General features: G+C 38.0%; 1 pseudogene; it reads right to left on the bottom strand.

Moving 5' to 3' along the window:
• LOC138028435 (uncharacterized) overlaps positions 1-7,709 on the bottom strand; it is a 12,635-nt pseudogene extending 4,926 nt beyond the window's left edge.
• Between the last annotated feature and the right edge of the window lie 2,291 nt (positions 7,710-10,000).

The raw sequence follows: 10,000 nt of genomic DNA on the forward strand, positions 1-10,000 counted from the left end.
ATTGGAAAAACTCAAATGGTCGATCTCTTGACTGGCCCTCTTTTTGTACAACCGGATAACTTGAAAACGGAAATGTCTTTCCTAACAATTTTAATTAAAAAGCTGACCAAATTAACTGCAAACTGCTTGTGGTTTTTTTTCCCGACGGGTAGTTTACGGTTTTTTTTTTCAACGAATCTTTGGTTTTTCGAGATATTTTCTGGGTAATTTAATTGACTTATGAAATAAATAATGAAACAGAGACCATATTCAATTTCGAGAAAAGGCTTTAAGGGTAGAAAGCGGTGGAAAAAAACACGAAAAAGAAAGCACTCCTCTCGATGAACCTTTTTTTTCTGGATTAGTTTAAAAACTGAAATAAGAAAAAAAGTCGTAAGGTGGTGGAAAAGCAATGAAACAACTCCATTAACATTTTAGAGTAGATCGTAGAATGCAATCCCCACGTGTTCGTTCAAATCAATTAACGTCTCCGTGATGGGAAGTGAAAGTATCTGTTGAGTTTCGGTCAGTCACTTTAGTTGTATTTTATCTTTCGGAATGTACCAGCCACTAAACACTTTCGAAATTTGACCGTCAGGGAAAAAAGCTCATTCTAAAACAGTTTGCCAGAATAAACGAAACCTGTGCTGAGACAGGGCCAACAAAACAAGGTGGAGCGAGTAGAGTAGTATCATGTTTCGGGCCACGTTTTTGCAATATCACATTTTGCGGTTTGAAAGAGATCGACCATCTTGAGAAGAACCTACCATCCCATTAATAACATAACATAGAGTAGTTGATTCCTTAAAGTGTATCATTGTTTCGCAATTTCAATTATGTGTTATCTGATAAAAGAACGCATTTTCAAAGTACTTGTGCTATCGCCATTACGGAGGTTTTCATTCAATTTCGCGCGGCTTAAACCACAAAGTGAAAATTCTATACCTTGCTTCGTAAATTGAACTCAGTCTAACTAAGGAACAGAAAAAGTTACTTGCATCGAACGGAACGTAAAGACTAATAGTTTATTTTTTATTGGGGTAATCAAAATTGCATTGAAACCCGAGTTAGGTTTGCGAATTGTGAAAAGAAAGCCTTGACAATTGTACTTCATGGAAAACGCACTATGTTTAAGAGAATTTACAACTGCGAAGTTAAGATTTGTTTGAAAATAGAGTGTGTTGGAGTCAAAGAAACTGAATTCTCATCAACGAATGTTCAACTTCTTGACATTTTAAAGACATACATTTAAGGTATTCATTTTCGTATGAACTTTCCACGAACTGCCACAAAGGTACAGAAGGAAAATTTCAGATTCGAGCCGGAAATTTAAGTAATCTTAACTCATGTGAAATGTTCGAAAGAAACATGACCGTTCAGGAAATCGAAAGAACCTTTATCAGAAATTCAAAATACGAAATCAGATGTTAAAAATCTATTTTCAGTGGCTGACCTTCTTTGCAAAGACCGACATGTTTTCCCTGTTGAAAAGTCTGAAAGAAAAGCAAATAAATGACAGAACAAAGATTTAAATCCTAAAATTAAGTATTCATTCTTTTCTCAGGTGCAAACGATTGCTAAATTAGGGTTTTTGTCGAACGAAAAAACTCGATGCTCCAAAGAAAATAGGCATTGTGTCAGTTAACTATCGTGAGCAAAGCGTTGAAAGGAAATATACACCATTACAGTTAGAAGCAAAGCACACAAAATGGTTATAAATAAAATCGCGGGGAGGAAGCTGCCAAAATGATGCTAAACACTTAAGTAGCCTCCTAGCCAAGTTTGCTCAGTAAACAAACAGCCGAAGGGGCAAAAAAAATGACATATCGAGACTGCTATCATCATAGACAAAGCTTCTCACTTTTAGAGTACGCGCGTTTAATACTGACAATAAAGCTATAAAATCATATTGTACACGGGGCTTTATCTCGCTGACAATGATTGCCTTGAATTGTGACAACACAGGAAGAGATTTTTCCGCTCGCTTCACGGTAATTTTCCAAGGTTGTGCTTCGTTGAACACAAACTTCTCGATTGATATCCCGTGTGAGTTGTGGGTCTTGCTTTCATCTTCGCCCTACCCAATTAAAGCTGGCCTGGCTCACTGTAATTTCATCAATTTGGACACATCGCAAAAACGAGAAATTGATTGAATTAAAAGCGCCAGCAATGTTCTTAATCACAAAGTGATTATTAAATGAAATCTATCACCCCGTAGGAACTCTTTACAAACACGCTGGTCGAAATTAAAATTCTATTAGAGGAACACAAGACCAGCCAAAATTCACAAGCCCACGTGAAATTTTTCGCGATATTAGATCTGTCTCCACGAAACCAAAACTCGTACTTTCAAGATTCCGTGTTTTAATGACAGCTTTGCCCTTGCATGAGGAAGAGATCAGTTGAACGTGGAACCTTTCCTGAAGCACACTTAAGTAATTTACTTCTTTAAAAAAAGCCTTTGATCGAAAGACATTTGCGTTGAGGAGTTAAGTAGTCTCACTGTCAAGATCGCGGTCGGAAAAAGTACGAATTAAAGCGCGCACCATCTGCTCGATTCTCGCAGCTTTAAAGTTCGCCGTTGAAGACAGAATCGCCTTTCTTTTCGCACCTGAAAAACTGAACTTTCGTTAAGTGTTTTAAGCGTTGTACTCAAATCAGGGAAAAGCTTCTTTAAAAGGTGTGGAAATGTGCGAAGGAAAACAAAAGTACCGACGAAGGTTTTTTTGTTTTCGAAAGTAATGCGTCTAAACATGGGAAAATTGACAAGTGGAGAATCGGTTTACACGTCGTTTAGCAAACCACGAAAAATAGACAGCATGTGAAAGGTCTCGCATTTTAAGTGACGAGAATTTACATAAATTTAAATTAACCATAATTGTTACTACTGGCTTGACTGATACCAGCGCGGTCGACTTTTCACACGAATTTTTCTCAGTGGCTTGAGGAATTGAAGCGGACGATCGCCCTCAACTACCTTCGGCTGAAAAAGGAATAATTTCACGGCGAATAATTTTTTGTTTAACGGAAGGCCACGCGCACCCTACTAAACGCTATACAAAATCTCTATTGTATATCAATTGGTGTATCCATTAGTCCCTTTGTGCAATGGCGCGTTTATCACTACACAGGGCTCAATTTGAATATGAATGAATCAATGACCTACATTGTTGAATTCCTTTTCGTTGATAATCTTTCAAATTGGACCAAAACACTAACGTTTCATTTTGGGCTGATGTTTAGCGCAGCCGAGCACTGAAAAATCAACTCGGTGGCCCGAGGCAACGCGGCTGTCAACGTTCAGTACGTCGAATTTCAGTTTACACAATGTAATCACAGAAAGCTTTTGAATTGCTTGCCGTGACTAGGCAGCTTGTGTTCTTACGTGCACAGAGACTACAAACATTATCATGTAATAAGCTGGGGCCTTAACTGTCCCCTATCAAATATCCGCTACATTTAACCTCTTTTCTTAAGCCCATCAAAGCGGAATAGATTAAAGAAAAAACGCATCGCCAAAGCCTCCTGTTTTCTTTTCCTTCGCAAGACACTCGTGGATCAAACCACACAACGCTTCATGGCAGAGAAAAGCTTTAAAATGGCAAAGCCGTGATTTTTGGCCGATAAACATCGGTTTACTGTTTAGTGTAACCTATCTCTATTGTTCTAAAGGTTGCTTCCCTGAACACCCCACGAAGACTAATACTACCACTGTCCCCTTACAAGTCGCAAAACGGCCCCGTGGATTTAGCGCAATTTTAAGCCACTAACCTTTAGCGCAAGCAAGGGAATAAAAAAAAAAGTTACCGACCCGTTACTTCACCCGACAACATCTGCGTCCACAAATACAGTGACACTTTATAACGGTGAACGCACGAGAAATGTTAGCGCGGAAAGAAACTACCATCACAACTGTTTGTCAAGGGTCAAGTATACAATAGAACTGAAATCATTTTACCCTGAAGGGAAATTTAAGGATGCACTAACCTGTAGATGTCCCCTCTCTGCTAGCGGCTTTCGTGCCATCCTGAATTTCGTCTTCAATGCGACGTGCTTTCTTGTTCTTCACAAGGAACGATTTTGGCATATTGAAACGTTACCGCTCAGCGAATCGCCAGAGCCACGTACGTTCGACTTCTAGCCACGGAAACCACTTCTTTCAAACTTTAGTCAAACTAACAGAGACTTAACTGTTGAAACGAAGTGTTATTGAGAGAAAAAGAGGGCTAACGGCGCTGTGTTTAAGGAACGGTTCGCCGAGATCTGTTCAACCGCATCTACGCTTTGCAAGATGTGCCGTTGGCTGTTCAATGCTGGCCGGCGGCCGCGGAGAGAACCGTTACGTTGTTTGCTAGCTTATTCTCTTTCCCAAGCGCGGGTGTGATCATCTGATATATTGTTACGCTCCAAACAATGTTAATTAATTTATAATGTACAACACCTATCAATCATCCGATACCCAACGTTGAGTCAGAAACACAGGTTAACAATGGGAAAATCAAAAAACAACAAACATTAACAAAGGCAGGAAATCACATTTAATTTACGTCGAAACCCTCAATTAAATTTCCCCCCGAGCCGTGCTGACCTTCAAGAAAGTCACATTCTCCATAAAAACTGCTTTAAAACCTGACACAATTCTCAAAAAATTCAACGATGTCAAACGACGAGCAATCCTCTGCCACTTCGGATATTTTGAACTCGCGAGCTCTTTCCGCGAGGAGGGGCCAAGCAGCAAAAGCCAATTATTTTGGTCAGCAAACAAAACGTAGTGCTATTTTTTCAGATAATGGAATAGTAATTCACAAACGACAGAGAGTGCTGTTAAATCCTTTGTTTTTGTAAACCTAGGTGTCCAGTGAATCATTGTAATTACATCTGCTGTGAAAAATTGCCGAACGATTCTTTTTCTTTCAACGAGACCGAAACTTTTATTTGTTTCATAGGGACGGCGGAACAAAGGCAAAAATGAAAAGATGAAATTTGACTTGGCAGCCATACTTTTGTTTACTGTTTGTGTTGGATGTTTAGAAGATTTAATTTTTAAAAGGGAATATGAATGGCGTTTTTTAATTCACGAAAGACAATTGTTCTGCCCAATTCAATATGCCTTGAAGCGATGGAAATTGCACAACTAAAAATCGATTTATCTCAGTTAATACCTGTTTTTCTTTCTGACGTCTTGAGCTCCTAACGGTAGTGATTTTAACAATGCTAACCTAACGGACTTACGCGATTGGGTCGATTCTTCGAAGCCAAGACTCATTAAAAATGTAAGCGAGAACACTGAGGACAGGGAAAGACAACACGGTTTTATGCTAATGATGGCTCAAGCCTGCCGGTTCTGACACTTTCCACCTGATTTCATGATTTAAAACCGAGCCACCTTCACAAAATTCATCTCATGGTGGCTGAAGCTAATTTCAATTTTGCTAAAGCATATTACACGATTAAAAACTGATTATTATACTCTTCCACAGCGAATTACAGAGCCGACTAACTTGATTGATTGTCACGCGTTCAACGGGAATAAATTACTGTGCGGTTTCTGCTCTGAGCAAAATAACCATTACGAGACAAAAAAATCATTATCTTTGGAATACTGCATTCATTTTGATGAGTTAAAATTTCGACAGGAAAAATAATCAAAATGACGATTATGTAAGGTTGAAGTATTTTCTTTTTGGTTTTATACACAAGACTAAACTATTCTGTTACAAACATGTTCCAAGAAAAATCGTCAAAGGCGTTTCTGTATCTGAGAAGGAAACTAACAATAGGAAGTTATTCAAAGCCGGCCTGCAAATTCTTATCACGAACAAGGACGGTTTCTAGGTAAAACAGCGTTACCAAAATGCCACCTATGGAGCGAAGAAAAACCACATTTTAGCAGACAAAGGAAAGCGAGAAAAACAATCAAAATACACAAGAAATATAGCATGCTCATTTTGGTTTCGCAACATGCTGAGGAAGCAAGCGACATTTTAAAGACTTAATGTTTCCTTTTCTTCGACTTTTGCACCCCGTCGAGATTGTTATCGATATAAAAAAAATTCTTAAAAGCGCTGCACGTGAATGTTTTCGTTGTAACTACCGGTTGGACCGTTTTATAACAAACAAAGCCTTTGGGTTTTGAACGAAAACCCAGCATTAATTTTGGAAAACACCGAATGTTATGCCATAAAAAATTCAAAAGCTTAATTCCTCGGGGCGTGGGTGTGAAATTTGGAAAAAGCCAATATTTATGCTTTTCCGAAACATCGAAGGTTTTCTTTCTCAGAAGCAAACGTTTTATTAGCAGATAAATTATTTTGCCCACGATGTCATTACCCCAGCTGCAAATAAAGGATCCTAAGGCGATCTTTAATTTTGCGGCTGGTTTTTTTGCAATTAATCCCCAACTCATGCCAATTCAGCATGTATAGCGATTGAATATTTAATATCATTTTTAGTTTTGTGAACAACGTCTGCACAATTCTATTCAACAAACGACAGAATATGCCAAATAGACTCCTGATAAAATCATTACAAAGAGTTCACGACAGTATAACCCTATGTACAAACCACACAAGTGGTTCCTAGAAAAAATTCACATGCCTGAAGCGACTTGAATACAACAAATTCCCCAGCAAAACTATAACCAAAATAATGTAAAAACTAATCACAAGCTATATTATCTATTTAATTTGCTCAGCACAGAGCGAGAAACCCTCCGACATTCAAAATAGTTTTACATATTACTAAAGAAAAAACTAATTCAAGTAAAGAAAATGAGCTTTTTTCCCTCTACCAGGAGAAATATATCATTTGCGGAGCGCTATCGGTTCTTTAAGAGTCGTAGAGGACTTTTATGGAAAATTTGTTTTTCGCGCACGTAATACAAACATGGAAGCCAATATAATAGTCAGTAAGTTGATACAGGTGTCTTTTTAACCAAACCAGGATGTGATCTACATGGCAGCTGTAAATATTAGCTTCGAACTTTCGCGCACATCGGGAGCTACAATAGATTCCTGAATCAAACAACGCATTCGTTGACGGCGTGTGTTCCTCGCGTGAGCCTAGCAACACGTGACTGACAATCGTCAAGTGGCCTTGACAGATTTCGGCGATAAAAGAAGTTTCGACATTTCGCCGCCTTGTCAACAAGTAAGCGTTTATGGTCTTGAATTTGCACGCAAGGGATGGACAAAAGAACTCAAATTTGCACACAAGAGATATGCTCGGACAAGACGAAACGTTCAAATTCGACGACAGGCAATACTGGTGAACATTGCATTGTTTTTTTTACCATGAAACTAGTAAAAGCAGCCAAGAATGCTTACAAATTATGCTAGCGTGTCATAGAAGGGATGAAACTCGAGAACCCGTTTTTTGCTGGATTATTGTGGGGATAAAACTTCACATTCCAATAACAACAGAAAAATTAAGCATGTACTGCTTTTAAAATTTACGACAGGCTACCATAGACTACGCAAAATGACCCAGACATAAACAGATAACAGTACCCCTCTCGTCTGTTCGCAAAGTGTTAAACGCAGGTTTTGTAAAGGCCGTAATCTTCGACCTTTGGCACGATCGTTTTGCTAACACGCTTCTTTTAACGGTTTAAAAGATTTCAACCCGTTAAATCTAATCTCTCTTTAGTAATCTTGTTTGAGGTCAAGACGTTTTGAGCTCTATACATTCCGCCACAGATAAAATCCGACGCACCCAACCCGAGATCTGAGACAAGAAAAAGGGGACGGTTTTTGTCCAGAAGAGGGGTAAAGTCCAATAAGATATTCTATTCCTGATTAAATGGAAGTCCCAAATCAATCAACGAAAGCTCTGAGAGTTGTATAAATCTATTATCTTTCGAGCCAAAGGCGTTAGTTTCTACCACGGCTTTTGTTTTGATAATGAGGGTGTAACACGGCGCAGACATGGGGAAATATTTTACGGTCTACAAACCGGCCCTTACCTCAAACACACATTATGTGTTCGCGTGACCTAAGCAAGAAATTAAATTGCATGAGACTAAAAACGAGTGATATGATTCCCCCAAAAATTCCCCCATTTAACAACGTAAAACACAATCAAATCAATGGAACTTTATAAAGGTGTCCATGTTGTTGGGAAGGCAATTTCCTGGTGATAACAGTTTTGTGGGTACAGTTACAAGATTGTCCATGATATCAGCTTTAAATTATCACGATTTTAAACAAATCTTCTTAGACATAAATACTATTTTATTGTCTAATGCAGATAGTGGAATTTAGCACGGAATTCGAATACAACAGACAGGAATGCATGAAAGGACACTTGAAACTTTTGCCTGTTACTAATCCATCTAGCCTTTTACTCTCTCGAAAACGAAAATAGATTTTAAGTTTTAGTAAAAAGTGCAGACATCATCTTGTTAAAAGAAATTGGACCTTCTTTCATTTATTCGACTCCTAAATGATGTTCCTTTTGAACCGTTCAGTTTACCTCGTTGATTGAAATAAATATTTTAACAGTTGCAAAATAATTAAATATTCCGAAATAAGAGCTTTTTAACACCGCTTTTCTTTATGAACTGTGTGATTGGCGATTTTAGTCAAACGTCTCATATATAACTGCTTCATGATGTCCGACGTTAAGTTGCCATGCAAAAAGTGGCTTCTTTGAACATCAATTAATAGCGAGAATACTCTATCTAGCACCTTGCGTCTACAATCCATCTCTGCTAAGAGCAAAGCATTGAAATGTAATCCACATTCATGAAAGCTGTTAAAAGTACTCCCACTGGGTTTTCCCGGAGTAATGTTTATTTTAATTACGTTGCGCAAGATGGTTATGGCTTTGACGCTTGCAAATGAAATCTTTAAGCCGAGTGCGATCATTCGAACCTGTCGCATTGGAAAACGTAGTTTACCCATGTAATGTAAGCTGCCTCTTTAAGTAAAGCAAGGTGAACTCTTAAGCTTTTTAGAGACAGGATAAGAGCCTTGAGTTAAACCATCTATTAAACAAGAGTGGATGATCGACATTTCCCGAATATCTACGCGTGTTCTTTACGAAAAGAACCTAATTTGAAATTAAATGGAAAATATATAAAAAATTACATAATGAGGATTAAGAGTTTGGCAAAAACAATTTGAATTCGAAAATCATAACTCTAAAGCAAAATAAACTACGATCGCTCAAGACCGAAGGAACTGATTTGATATTTCTCGTCTGTAATATTCGATCATTTCCATATGGCGCAGTTTTTTGTAATTAGCTCGTTGTCATAATTGGACCTTCTTAAAATTCTGAATTATTTAAAAAGATCGCAAGGTGATAATTTACCCAAATTGTTTCCTTATTTTTCTTTTTTTTCGGAAGGAGGTTTAAAATGAGAAATTTGTTTCTGTAAGGTTAAATTTCCCACAAAATTGATGATGATTGTAAAGAAATCAAAAAAGGACCAGGGCGTTAATAACAAAATACAAATACGTTGATCTGGAGTATTTATTACCGCACGTTCGCAAGATTGCAAATTCCGTCTACTTTTTTAACGCGAGTCATTTTGGGCAAATCATAGTAGGTTTTTCCTATCTGCTCAGCAGAGACAAAAATTACAGACTCTTTAATTACTGGCCCTGTAATCGACTTTTGCCATTTACAAACTCCGATTGAGTAAACTGCACTGCGGAAGTGAAATTGTACAATAGCACATTAAGGAAACTAGGAATTAATAGCCATAAAGAGTCCGGCAAATGACACGAAAAGTTTAGCTTTCGTGTTCGATTTTCAGGAAAAAACTCGAGTGGTTAAGCGATAACGTTTGCTTATTTCCTTACAATACACCCACACGCAGGGGAAGGTGATACGATATTTGTAAACCGGTGCAGAGAGCTTAGGGGAGATACCTGTGATTATATTCTCTCTCACAAGGAGATAACACTTGGTAGCATTAAAGTAAAAATAAATGATAATTTAGAGACTGAATTATGCTCTGTTGCGTGAGGTTCTGCAAAAGAAATTAGGCACGAGCCAAATTTTGTCAAATTTT

Source organism: Montipora capricornis, chromosome 13 (genome assembly GCF_036669925.1).
Source record: "Montipora capricornis isolate CH-2021 chromosome 13, ASM3666992v2, whole genome shotgun sequence".
NCBI lineage: Eukaryota > Metazoa > Cnidaria > Anthozoa > Scleractinia > Acroporidae > Montipora > Montipora capricornis.